Source organism: Rhipicephalus microplus, unplaced genomic scaffold (assembly GCF_043290135.1).
Source record: "Rhipicephalus microplus isolate Deutch F79 unplaced genomic scaffold, USDA_Rmic scaffold_12, whole genome shotgun sequence".
Classification (NCBI taxonomy): Eukaryota; Metazoa; Arthropoda; class Arachnida; order Ixodida; family Ixodidae; genus Rhipicephalus; species Rhipicephalus microplus.
This window is the reverse complement of record NW_027464585.1, coordinates 41,433,946-41,447,429: the sequence shown is the minus strand read 5'-3', so window position 1 is coordinate 41,447,429 and position 13,484 is coordinate 41,433,946.

Sequence of the window (13,484 nt, the reverse complement as noted above, 5' to 3'; positions counted from 1 at the left end):
TTTTCTTCTTCATGACGTTATCTTACACCACGGTGCACCCCGACAGCTGCGTTAAGACCGTGGCAGCTCTTTGTTGTCTGAAGTTGTCGACGACCTCCTTCGATCATGTGCCAAGGGGTGAGATCAGGGTGAGATTAGACGACTCGGAAGGCCGAGCACGCCATTCTAACCTCGTATTTTTTGGTTTTCCAGATCTTGAGCGCGAAACATGGGCAGAATCTGAGGCTTCAGTGCTGTGATTCTGCAGCAAAGAACTAAACACCACTATTGAACATATGAAAATCGAGAGAGCCCTTAGTCTCGGGAAATACAATTTAAACAAAAGCCGCCCAATTATCGTTAGATTTGCTCACTTTAAGACTAAATATAAAGTTCTGTCGTGCGACTATAAACTGAAGGGTTCCAATTACCGAATATCTGAAGATTTCTCCCCCAACACACTACAAGCAAGGAAACATCTTGCTGAATTCAGAAGAGCTCAACGGCAATCATTCAGACTTCGACATGACAAGTTAATTGTTGGTAGCAATACTTACACGTACGACCACAACGCACAAAAGGTTGTACAGCACCCTTTCAACGCTTAAGCCCCAGCCATGCCCCTCCGCGAAGAAAGTCTTTTTCGTTTTTATAAAGCAACATAAGAAGCATCCTTACTAAAGTCGACACTCTTCAAAGCCTAATTAATACAACGGAGTCCGATTTGTTCGCGATTACAGAGACAAGGCTTAAGCCTTCTATTACCGAGACTGAGTTGCTACAGCATTTCCCAGATTTCGATGTGTTTCGACGTGATCGTACTAAAAGAACGGGGTGGCGGCGTACTAATAGGTAGCCATAAAGATCTTCAGTGTAGCGAAATTAAGACATCATCGTGCTTAGAAATCACGTTTGTTCTTTGTAATGCTTGTGACCCCCCCACAATCATCGGTGTTTGCTATCGTCCCCCTGGTAGTGACCCCTTTTTGTATATGAATTCCACGGGGCTATTAGCTCCTTGACTGAATCTTATCAAAACTTTCCGATACTGCTTTTCGGCGACTTCAATTTCCCAGCAATACCTTGGAGTAACCTAGCATGTGTTACTTCCAAAAACAGTATAGAGAGCGATTTCGTCAATTCATGTCTAACGTTTGGGCTTACGCAATTAGTCGATGAACCTACGCGCGACAGTGATAACTCCCTTCATATTCTTGACCTTGTTCTTACTTCTGAGCCTAAAAGAGTGTCCCAGATGACTTTCCTACCAGGACTCAGCGACCACTTAGTAATTCATGCGTCCTATTCTTGTAAACTACACCATTCAACAAAAACAACAAAAATTATAACACTGTATGATAAAGGCCATTATTTCGCTATAAACTCGGATCTCGAGCAATTCGCTCCTTTCTTTTAATCGACCTTTCAAAGCGTTCGGTTGAAGCTGGTTGGCTGCTATTCAAAAACAAATTGTTAGACCTATTCACCAAGCATGTGCCCACGATTACCGTAACCGAGAAAATGTCATCCCCGCGGTTCAACATCCCATTAAAACGTTTAAATAACAAAAAGAAACGCCTCTTTCGATCGGCAGAGCGGTCCAATACCGCATGTGCGTGGAACATGTACTACGCTGCAGAAAAAGAATTCAATAAACTTGCTAACAAAAAAAACTTTTATTTTTTTTCACAAACATTGCCCGCTGTGTTAAGCAACAACCCCACAAAATTCTGACGCACAATTAACCTCAGTACCTTCCGACCTTTAGTACTGCACAATGATCAAAATCATCCAATTCTCGATCACGAGGCCGCCGAACAACTTAACAGCATTTTTCTTCCGTGTTTACCGTTGAACCTATCGATAACTTCGATAGGTTCAACTAACTAACTTTCCGCCAATACTAGAAACAGTGACATGTGGTATGTTCCTAGATTTCGCAATAATTATAGGCTACAATCATTAGAGCACAACTTGCCGCATATTTTAAATAAATACAAAGACGTCAAGTGCTTCTCAGCCAAGGAACTCAGGACTCTCTTTGTTAACATGTGATGACTTAACGTATTACTATTATTGTTTTCTATGTTTCACTTGTCAGAGCAAATTGTGTATGATTTCCTGTCTTCTTCTGCATTGAATTTTTGTTTTCATTGTTTTTCAATAATTTCAGATATTGTTGTGTACATTTGCCACATATGCCTTGTAACGGACCATCGACCCCGTCAAGCTGTTTGACAACAGCTTTTAGTCGATGGTATCCGCCAGAATCTTTGTATTTCTGGAAATAAATCTATCTAATCTAACTTGTCTTCATTTCTCAATCTCAACCACAGTGAAATGTCGGACATCACATTCTGCTCAAACGGCATCGCAAAACTAATCGACTCACTGAAACTCACATTTTCATGCGGCATCGATGGTATCAACGCGAAAATGCTCGAAAACACAAATTCTATCGCTACCACGCAACTCTGTCATATTTTTCAGCAGTCGCTATCATCAGGAGTGGTGCCGGAAGATTGGAGAGTGGGCAAGATTTTTCCAGTGCCCAAAAAAGGTCCTTCATCTCTTTGCAGCAGTTATCGCCCCACTTCCCTTACTAGTGTTTGCTCAAAACTAATGGAGCATGTTATCTACTCTAACATCATCAAGTTCTTAGTCAGCAATAACTATTTTTATTCCAGTCAGCACGGCTTTCGCTCAGGATTTTCATGTGACACACAACTAGCTTTATTTTATTATGATATCAGTTCCAGCCTCGACATAAATATACCTGTTGACACCTTCTTCTTAGACTTTTAAAAAGCATTCGACAAAGTCCCGCATTAACGGCTACTACTAAAGCTTTCTCGTCTAAACATTATTACAAATGTATTTAATTGAATTCGCAGTTCTTTTACCAATCGCAACAATTCGTGCATGCTACATCTGTCTCATCTAGCCGTTCCTCTGTAATCTCTGATGTGCTGCAAGATACAGTGCTCGGACCATTACTTTTTCTCAATTGCATCAATGACCTTTCTTGAAACATCTCTTCAAGCATTCGCCTCTTTGCAGACGACTGCGTCCTATACCGTCCCATAGAAAACAGCGCTGACACTAGTACACTTTAAAACGACCTCAATCTGATTGTATCCTGGTGTGATAAGTGGTTAATGTCTTTAAACATAAAGAAATCTTCATTGGTATCTTTTCATCGTAGGCCCCATCACCAGTCAGCAGAATACACCATTTCCGGCACTGCAGTCTCACCTGCTGAATCATGCAAATATCTTGGTGTCACATTTTAAAGTGACATTTCTTGGTCAGCCCACGTGACTAACATAGCCAACTCCGCGAATCGCACATTGGTTTTTCTACGTAGACACTTGAGACTTGCGCCCCCATCAGTTAAACTAATATTGTATGTCACACTTCTTCGTCCATAATTAGAGTATGCACGTTCTGTCTGGGATCCAGACCAATCTCACTTATCCAACATTCTCCAATCAAATCAAAACCGTCCAGCGCGTTTTATCTACTCTGAATATACCTACCATTCCCAGCGTTTCCGAACTTAAAACTCGTCCTCCCCTTTCTAACCTAGAATTACGACGTCACATATCTCGACTATGCCTTTTTCACAAATTTTATCATGCCCCCATCGAGGTTCCAGCCATCCTGCCAGCCCATCGCTCATCAAGCCGCACAAACCATTCAAGCGCAGTGTGTCCTCCACCAGCCCAAAGCACCGCACATCTTCGCTCCTTTTTTGTGACAACCGCACGGGACTGGAATCGTCTGCCTACAACTACCGTGCACCGCTCCGACCCGCATAAATTCAAGATTGCCCTCGAATCACTTTTTTATTCTATAAATAATACCCATTTATTATTTATTACCCCAGCTGCGGCCTTTGAGGTATTCAAAATTATAATAAAATAAAATAAGGCATCTACCGCCGACCACCCACAAACTAATGGCCTAACTGAACGTCTCAACTGCACGCTCACAGAGATGCTTTTGATGTACGTCTTCGAAGATCATCATGACTGGGACACCACGTTGGCCTATGTGACTTTCACCTATAATTCATCTCGACAAGACACCACGGGATTCTCACCTTTTTATTTTTTGTATGGTCGCGACCCCATATTCTCCATTTGAAACCACCTTACTTCTCAAGGCATATGCTTGCGAGTACGCTCGCGAAGCAATTTATCGGGCTCACATGGCTCGTCAAGTTGCCCAGTCTCGTCTCACCAGGTCACACGATATGCAAAAAGCCTGCTACGACCACCGGCACCGTAGTATAACGTTTGTCCCAGGTCACCACGTGCTCCTCTGGTCACCGTGTCGCCGTGTAGGTCTTTTCGAAAAACTTTTGTCTCAATACAATGATTGATTTGTGAGGTTTAACGTCCCAAAACCACTATATGATTATGAGAGACGCCGTAGTGGAGGACTCCGAAAGTTTTGACCACCTGGGGTTCTTTAACGTGCACCCAAATCTGAGTACACTGGCCTACAACATTTCCGCCTCCATCGGAAATGCAGCCGCCACAGCCGGGATTTGATCCCGTTGTCTCAATACGCAGGACCCTACATAGTCTTACGTCAAGTTATCGACGTCAACTATGAGATAGCGCCATTGCACTTCAATACGTCACCAAGTTTGTCACTTGTTGACATTGTTCATGTTTCGCGCATGAAACCCTACTTCTTTCGCACTTCTTCGGACTCACGCTGAGACGGCGCTCCAACGCCCAGGGGTCCCGTTACGAAGTAAAGGAAGACGAAGGACAGAATCAGCTGACGGGCACGCGAGTGTGCCAATCAGCCATTGTGATTCTTGCCTGGGGTTGTTCCTCAGTAATTGCCTTTATACATAAGTCACTGACCCCATAACAATATGGGGACTCGAATTTGAATAGATGCACAGAAGCCATCAAAGAGAGGGTAAGAGGTGACAAGAGGGTTGCAGTAGGGGCGTTCCCAGGACGCAAGCTTGAAGCAGTCATGAGGCAAGCGAGCGCAAAACTCAAAACTACAGCTAATAGACGAAACCTCGTGATAATTTCAGGTGGTTTAAACGATGTCTTAAAGGAAGATACAGCAGGACTAGCAGCCACACTGGCGAAAGGCGTCGATGACATGCGTGCCACTTCTCCTAAGGTACAGGTAGTGATATGCACGATACCGGAGGTACCGGTGAGTGATAGCAACCTACAAAGAGCGGTTGTCAACGCAAACCAAGAGATATGGCAGATGAGTCGAGAGAAAGGCTTTGGGGCGGGGGAAATAAACAGAGAGGGGCAGAGGTGGGGTGGTTTTCAATGAGACAGAATTCACTTCAATGGGTGGCCAGGTCATCAGGTGGGTTGGTGACTTGCAGGCCACGCAGTAGCTTTTTTGGGGGGCACGTGGGCCCTTCGGTGTGCAGGATAGCTAGTAACGAGGAAAACGACCAGGGAGACTCTTTGACAGGTGGTATGAACAGAAGCGGTTTCAAGTATTTGGCAGCAGCACCTGCGGCTGGAGGAACGCAAGCTAAACGAACTTACTTGCCTTTGCAGACCATACAGCGTTGGTTCACCTGGGCTTTCTGCGACGTTCCCAACTTGGTTACGTAGCTGACCACACGACGCTGGTTCGCCTGGGCTTTGCTGGGTGCCCGTGCTCACTGCTCAACGGGTGCGCACGCTTTCTACCTGGTCATCTGATTTGGTCTGTCGGTGGCTAACGCGCCTGCGTGACCAGTGTCAACCGTGGAAACATCGCCTGGTGATAAAGACTGCTGATACCAACAGACTACAAAAGTAGTGCGGGAGGCTGCCCGGCTTCATTTGGCAGCAGCACCTGCGGCTGGAGGAACGCAAGCTAAACGAACTTACTTGCCTTTGCAGACCATACAGCGTTGGTTCACCTGGGCTTTCTGCGACGTTCCCAACTTGGTTACGTAGCTGACCACACGACGCTGGTTCGCCTGGGCTTTGCTGGGTGCCCGTGCTCACTGCTCAACGGGTGCGCACGCTTTCTACCTGGTCATCTGATTTGGTCTGTCGGTGGCTAACGCGCCTGCGTGACCAGTGTCAACCGTGGAAACATCGCCTGGTGATAAAGACTGCTGATACCAACAGACTACAAAAGTAGTGCGGGAGGCTGCCCGGCTTCATTTGGCAGCAGCACCTGCGGCTGGAGGAACGCAAGCTAAACGAACTTACTTGCCTTTGCAGGTTGGTGGGTTTTCTTATTGCATCGTGCTCATAAACATATTACCGCATTTGCTGCTGCCAGTGTATTGTAGCTTGTAGTGTATAGCTTGTAGCTTGTCTTACTATGCCAACTGTAGCTGAACTAACGAAAAGAATCCAGTCGCTTGAGGCCTGGTCCGAAGGTAAACTGGATGATGTAGTGGAAAAGCTGGTTGCGAAGATGAACCAAAAAGCCTCCGCAACGCAACCTGAAATTGACGCATTGAAGGCCGAAGTCAACAGTTTGGTCTCCAGTGTCGAAATGCTGAATTCTATTGTCGAAGAAGTGAGGTCAGAAAGCGACCGTTTACGCACAGTCAATCAAGCTCTGCAGTCACAGAATGATGCCTTGACAACCAGAGTAGCTGAACTTGAGCAATACTCTCGGCTAAACAACATTGAATTGAAGAATGTTCCGTGTACACAGGGAGAAGACTGTACGGCAATTTTGAAGGCTGTAGGGGCAAAAATTGATTGCGTTATTACAGATGGGGACATTGACGTCGTTCATCGCGTTCGAGGGAAAGTTGGAACGGGGGACAAGAATCTCATCGCGCGGTTCTGCTCACGTACTAAGAAACAAGATTTCATTACTAAGGCACGAAAAGCTAAACTGAACACCAATGAACTAGGCTTTGGGGGCTCGCAAAGTCGTCCTGTTTATGTAAATGATCATCTAACGTTGGAAAAGAAAGGACTTTTCGCTAAGGCACTGAAGCTTAAGAGGGAACATGGCTGGAAGTTCCTATGGACCGACAATTGTCAGATCAAAGCACGAAAATCAGTTGACAGTCGGGTATACCGCATCACGAAGGATGCAGACCTTTCTGTGTTTCATTCTGCCTCCTAGTTGGTGTCTGGCAATCAACTGAATTGCTGAGTAACCTTCAAAACGCCTCAAAATGTATTACTCCGCTAACCAGCTTCGACGTTTTTTCGAAAGCCCAGGATTATCGGCCATCCACTTCAACACGCGTAGTCTCAGAAAACATTATGACGACATCTGTGTTTATCTAGCATCCCTTGCCCATCACTTTTCCTTCATCTGTATGTCTGAAACGTGGCTATCGTCTGACGACCGAAACATATATTGCTTACCACACTACACTCCAGAATATTGTCACCGCCAATCGAACAGTCATGGTGGATCAGCTATATTCATATCATCTTCAGTAAAATATAAGCGTCGTAACGATCTCGCCATTCTAGCTGATAACACGGAATCTGTATGGATTGAAATCGACGACAATCTTGAACAACCCCATTCAGAAAAAACTATTCTAGCATGCGTCTACCGCTCACCGTCATCATCCGTGCCCGAGTTTTGTTCGGCACTGCATGAAACCCTGGATCGAATTTCACGAGAAAGGAAAAACGTTGTTATTATGGGAGATATAAACATCAATCTATTAGAAGATTCCAATCAAGGTTCGGTTGAATATTCAAATTGTTTTACAGGCTTTGGTTATGAGCAGCTTCTTACGTTGCCGACAAGATGTATTACGGGTGGCTCAAACACGCTTATTGACCACATTCTATCTAACCACTTATCAAGTAATGAATGTGGCATAATACCCCTCGATATCACCGATCACTATGCCATTTTTTGTCGCTTGTCGTCGGCCTTGTCACGAACGAAGCATTCTTTTCGAAAAGCCCTCTTTGACAAAGTTTCATTTATAGATTCCATGTCATCATTTGACTGGTCGAGAATTAAATCCGAAACAAATGCAGAGCTAGCTTTTGAGGCATTCTCATCAGTATTGAAGCAATGTATTCGCGAAGCAACCACTTTTGTTAGATGCCACAAAAGGTATCCTGCACCCCATAACCCATGGCTCACTGATGGTTTACTGAAGTGTATGCGTAAGAAAGACAATATGTACAAAAAGACGAAACGTTGTCCATTTAACTACAAATTGCAGCAGCGATATTCCTGTTACAAAAATATCCTAAATAAATTATTGAGAGACGCCAAAAAAAGGTATTACGAAGCTAAATTTCATGAAGCCTCTGGTATCACTGAACAATGGAAGCTCATCAACTCTTTTCTGAACAGGAACTCAAAAGAAACACTAATAAATGAGATTTCTAGCATTAATGGCACCTACAAAGAACCAACAGCCATTGCGAATGAATTTAATAATTATTTTACAGTTAATAACACACCCGTTTCCGACAGCTTTGAAGGTACGCTTGAAAGGCAACCACAGTCCTTTTTTCTATATCCTACCATACCAGAAGAAATTCACAATGTGATCAAGAAATTAAAATTAGCAAGCGCGGGTCTTGATGAAATTCAACCAGTTCACTTGAAATATGTCGCTGATATCGTCGCTGATCCCCTCTCACATGTAATTAACCTTTTGTTTAAAAATGGCACATTTCCATCTGATTTAAAGAGAGCCAAAATAGTTCCTGTCTTTAAAAAAGGCGATAAGGGTTTGGTTTCTAACTATCGCCCCATTGCAATTCTGTCTGTGCTCAGCAAAGTTATAGAGAAGTGCTTTGAAAAGCGACTAACAAATTACTTAACTAAATTTAGCATTCTGTCTGCCTCGCAGTTTGGCTTTCGTGCAGGCTACTCTACCAACCTCGCGCTTCTTTCATTCACGGATACGATTAAACACTATATTGACTCAGGTAAATATGCTGGAGCAGTGTTTATTGACCTCACGAAAGCGTTCGATTCAATCCTTCATAAAATTTTAATTACCAAGCTAAACGCGGCCGGTGTTGTAGGACCTGCCCTGAACTTCATTCACAGCTACTTAACTGACAGAGAACAGGCTGTCAGCATATCCAATCATCTTTCTAATTTTAAAATAATCAATCGGGGAGTACCTCAAGGATCAATTCTAGGCCCAATACTCTTCACTGTTTACATTAATGATCTAACTTCTCACCTATCGCACTGTCTACCTTATCTGTATGCGGACGACACTACGATTTTAACTGCTTGCACCTCGATCGATACTGTTACTTTTAAACTAAACAGTGATCTTGAAAATATAATTCGCTGGTGTCGTCATAATTCACTGGAAATTAACCCTAGTAAAACAGTTTTTGTGCTATTTCACCCCACTCAAAAAAAGGTCACTGAATATCCGTCTATAACGGTCAATAATTATCCTATCAAAGCCTGCAGTCAGTGTAGATTTCTAGGAGTGATTCTTGATGCAAATTTAAAGTATACTTCCCATGTCTCACACCTAAAGCAAAAAGCAGCTTATGGCATCCGGATTCTCATCAAAGCACGTCCATACTTTGGGCCAAATACCTTGCTTTCTCTTTACTATGCCTTCGTTCACAGTCACTTCACTTACTGCATTGCATCCTGGTGCAATACATATAGCACTCATCTTGCTCCTTTGCAATATGTTCAAAACCAGGCCATTCGCATTATCACATATCAACCATCACGATGTAGCGCATCTGCTATTTTACAAGGGCTTCGTATTCTAACAATTCATAAACTTTTTCTTTTCAACATGGCAACCCTTACATACAATTCTCTTCACTCAAACATGCCTTTCATGGTCTTCAATAAAGAACAACTCATTAATCAAAATATAACTCGATTTGCATCAAATAATAACCTCCTGTTACCGAAAGTTAGAACTAACTATGGCAGATTCACTTCTACCTTTACAGCTATTTCCGTTTGGAACGGTATTCCAAGTGACGTAAAAATGTCTCCAAACATAGGCAGTTTTAAAAAACGCTTAAATTCCTATTTACTTAATGTTTAAATAATCTCGTTGTTTATGCTGTTCAATTCGGAACTAATCGTTCATTATGTTTGCTCTGTTTTGTACCAAATTAGATGAATAACATGTGTCTGGCATTGTTGCCGCTTTGAGACATACCACTTTTAACTTTTCTTTTTTTTACCTATTACTACTCAGCACATGTGATATTTGTATCGATCGTTTATCATCTAACATGCACTTAGGTGTATATACAATTCAAGTTTCATTTCTTCTGCTGCCAGGTGTTATTGATCATTTGCTGATGGATTTCATCTGCTATCAAGTGTTTCGATTTGACAATAATTGACTGTTTGTTTCTTTTGCAATGAAATGTACTTGATTCCTTTAAACTTATTCTATTGTTTACCGAGTTGCTTTACATGTTTTGTTTTCTTTATGTAACTAGCACAGGAGGTCCCCTTGCAGCCTAGAGCTTTGGGACCTCCTTCTGTATAACTTTTTTCCTATGTATTATCTTTTATTGAATAATAAAAATATTATCTATCTAAAAAAATATTATCTATCTATCAAGGTGGCACGATATCTAAGACAGGTAGAGTCCGGAACAGAAGTAAACGTAGCCACGAGGGCCAAGTCAATTCAGACGTAGGGCATACTAACATGCAGGGTAGCAGGATCTGGCTGAAGTGAGAAGAGATAGAGAAACCACGAGAGGATTAGAGGCCGATGGTATACGGTTTTGTAGAAACACAACTTAGGGACATATAACAGCCTACTAACAGTCCAGACTGCACGTATGTTTATTGTAATGAAACAGAAGGAAGCAAGAAGGGGGGTTGTATTGTGGCATTCAATAATAAAAGTACAGGCTGGCAAAGGGTGAAGCAGGAAAGCAAGGAACATTTATGGCTAAAATGGAAAGTGGCAGGACAAATGACATTCTTTTGTTTGGTGTGGTTGTGGACGGGAGCAAAGGCCAGAGAAGAAAACCAGTGAATAGCGGAGTGTCTATCAAAGGACATTGAGGCATTAGTAAGGGGGTGCGACATAATTATGCTAGAAGATATGAATGCGCACGTAAAAGAGATATGTAAGTATACCGACCGAACAGGCAAAATGATCATGGATAAGTTTGAAAGGCATAATTTGATCATTTGTAGCAGTACTGAGAAGTGTGAAGGGCAAATAACATGGGAGGCAGGAAGACTGTAGTCGACAATGGATTACGCACTGATGTCACATAGGATGTATGATAAGCTCAGGGGAGTGCACATAGATGATTGTGGCTCCAGAAGTCTGGGTGGTGATCACAAACATATCAAGCTAAGTTTTAGAAGAGCTGTGAAAAGGGGAAGCAGACAAGATGAGCAAGTACAGGAAAATTTTTATTCATAAAGGCAAATAGAAATAGCTATTGACAATTTGAGAAAGTAATCACTGTGGACAATAAAACAGCGTGGACATACACAATTCTAATTAGACTGAGCAAGAGCTTGCTAAGTCACTTGACAAGTCTTCCCGGAAAAAAAGACACCAACCCAAGGGTTGGTGGGATGAGGAGAGCAATAGCAATACGCCAGGAAGCCTCTAGAAAACACAGACATGCTAAGCAGTGGGGTGAACCGACAGATGATGTTTAAAGAGAATGGGACATCTTTCTAAGCTGTATAAGAAAAGCATGCCTTCAAATCAATGAAAACATTAGAAGAAAAAGGGCTCGGTGACTAGCAGATGTACATAAAACAATAAAAAGCCAGCTTCAAAATTTTGGAACTTTCTAAATTCCCTAAGAAATAAGACGAGCCTGGACCAGAGGTTTATAACTACAGCTCAAAGTGCTAGTCTAAAAGGGGTGATGCTATTGAATATATAAGAACAAGGGTGACAAAAAAATTTCAACAAAGACGTGCCTTATACAACACATTAGAGCAGGTTGAATCAAGTGGTGCAATGGCTCCAATTGCACAACGAGATTGGAAAAGAGCTGAGAAGAGGGTTCCTAGTAGTACATCAACAGGCCCAGATGGCATTCCAATTATGCTGTGAAAGACATTGGGTCCGAAGTGTAAGCAGACTTTGAGAGGGGCAGTGAGCAAAATATTAATCTATGATGAAGTCCCCGATAGACGTAAACTTAGCAGGATGAGCATGATCTATAAAGAAAAGTGGGAAAAAGCTGACATAAACAACTACCGTACTATAACAGTGACATCAGTGGTATACAGGCTGGCGATGCAGATTATAAAGGAAAGGCTGAAGGCATGATTAGAGGACGAGGGGGTGCTGCGGGAACTGCAGAATGGGTTTTGGAAATACTGGAGCTTGGAAGACAATCTGTTCTTACTGAGGCAGTGCATCGAAATAGCAGAAAAAGAACACAGGCTCCTGTGGCTTGCATTTTTGGATATCAAGAAAGCGAACGAAGGCATGGTTCAAGAGAATATGTGGGTAATACTGGACATGCTAGGTGTGAAAGATGGAGTCACTAATCTTTTAAAGGATATCACTAAAAGTAACAAGGTAGTTATAAAGTGAAAAAAACAGGTATGCAAGCCCACAGAGGTAAAACGGGGGCTTAGGCTGGGGTGTCCTCTGTCACCTTTGTTATTGATGATGTACCTACAAGGATTATAGGCCGTATTATAGAGGAGAAGACTTGGTTCAACCTCTGTTTTGTCAAACGAAGAAAACTAATTGAACAGGCAATACCAGCATTGATGTACGCAGATAATTTAGTGCTAATGACCAACATCAAGAAAGATTTGCAGAGGTGGATGGACATCCGTGGTAATGAGGGTGGTAATTTAGATTTCATATTCAGTAAGGAAAAAACAGCAGTCGCGATTTTCAATGATAATGAAGGTAGGGAGCTTTGAATACAGGAGGTCACGCAACAGATAGCAGATTAATACAAATATCTGGGCGTAAGGATAAGCAATGGGACCGAGTACCTAAGGTAAGATGAAATAGACGTGACGACTGAAGGTAACAGGAGTGCAGCAATGATGAAAAATAGGGAACTCTGGAAGTACAATAGGTATGATGTTGTGAGACGAATATGGAAAAGGGGTCATGGTTTCTGGTCTGACGTTTCACAATGCGGTATTGTGTAGGAGACCAGAAGTTCAAGCAAGGTAAGCAATTAAGCAATGTGGAATAGGTAGGCTTGCCTTAGGAGCTCAAATACCTAAATTAAGAAGAACAATGCGATAAGGGATGGACATCGATTGAGAGCAGGGAAGCTAGCAGCAAGATTTGTCAGCCGTGCATTCTATGACTGAGAAACATCAGTGCTTTAGTAGCAAGATAAAATTAGAGAAGCGACTGAGAGAAATTTGAGAGGAGTGTTTGGCTAGGAAGGTTTTCAAGTACTTGTACATGAAGAATTTTGATACAAAATGGAGAAAGCGAACCAGAAAATTGACTGGGAAATACTTAGAAAACAGCAGGGAGCAAAACCAAAAAGAATTATCGGCTATGAAAAAAGCGAAAGTAGCTGAGACTGATATGTGGAAAATCGGCATGATGAAGAAGTCTGCACTAGAGATCTATTGAA